Genomic DNA, 1,293 nt, shown 5'->3' on the forward strand with positions numbered 1-1,293 from the left:
TCTGCACATTTATGTTTCACAGGGTGCGGAAGAAGAAGAAGAAGAAGAAGAAGAAGAAGAAGAAGAAGAAGAAGAAGAGGAGGAGGAGGAGGAGGAGGAGGAGGAGGAGGAGGAGGAGTTTGGATTTGATATCCCGTTTTATCACTACCCGAAGGAGTCTCAAAGCGGCTCACATTCTCCTTTCCCTTCCTCCCCTCTGTGAGGTGAGTGGGGCTGAGAGACTTCAAAGAAGTGTGACTAGCCCAAGGTCACCCAGCAGCTGCATGTGGAGGAGCGGAGACGTGAACCCGGTTCACCAGATTACGAGTCTACTGCTCTTAACCACTACACCACACTGGCTCTCCAATAGGGCTTTGCACCTTTATACAATATGCATGTGTGCTTGGGCCCAGGATCTTTTGCCTCACCATCCCCACTACTGACTCCATGTTGCTACTCAGCTTCAAAAAAAAAAAAAAAAAAAAAAAGGTGTCCCCAGATTCATTGAAAAAAAAGTCTGGTCACCATACCCTAACCCCCTCTTATGTGCTTAAACTAGCATGCCACATTTTCGTCTGATGCACATAAAAACAACTTATCAGATGCCCAAAAATAAAGAAGTGTCTACATCTGAAACCCCCTTTGAGCTTGTGGCTCAGGCCGAATCCCCCCGCCCACAAGTAAGTGGCCCCCGCGGGGCATGACAGTTTCCCCAATGCTGTTTCCTTGATTTCAATCCCTGCTGTCCAAAACTACTTGTATATCCAAAGGGGTAGAGAAGTCAGGGACAGTCTGGTGCTTAGCTTTGCCCCTCTTCACGGCTAATAGCAGCTTCAAGTAATGACTTAGATTTCATTTAGGTCTGTGGCATGAAATTATTACTATTTTTTGATACTCATTTCTTTTTTGATACTCATTTCTGTTGTACGAAGGGACGTAATTTTCAAACAGGCCTTGGCTTGTTTTGTTTTCTTCCTTCTCTTTCACCCTCCCACCCCCCACTAAAACAGACAGACAGACAAACAAACAATCCATGGTCCGCTTAGGAACAGGAGCTCATGCTGGAAAACCAAGGGAAATGCAAAGATAACAAAGGACAGTTTACTATATTGTTCCAACTAGGGAAGCGTCTGGTAATCAGGGATGTCTAAGGGGGTGGGGAAGCTGTCCTCTTGCATGACTCAGAGGGCACCTAGAGGCATCAGAGCCTTGGTGCCCTGCACCTGACCCTTAACACCCTGAGCTTCTGCCCCTTTCCTGCCCAGACCCACATTCTGCTTCCCAGAGGGAGGAGAATCCCAGCTCCCCAAGCCT

This window comes from Lacerta agilis, chromosome 2 (assembly GCF_009819535.1).
Source record: "Lacerta agilis isolate rLacAgi1 chromosome 2, rLacAgi1.pri, whole genome shotgun sequence".
Taxonomy (NCBI): Eukaryota; Metazoa; Chordata; class Lepidosauria; order Squamata; family Lacertidae; genus Lacerta; species Lacerta agilis.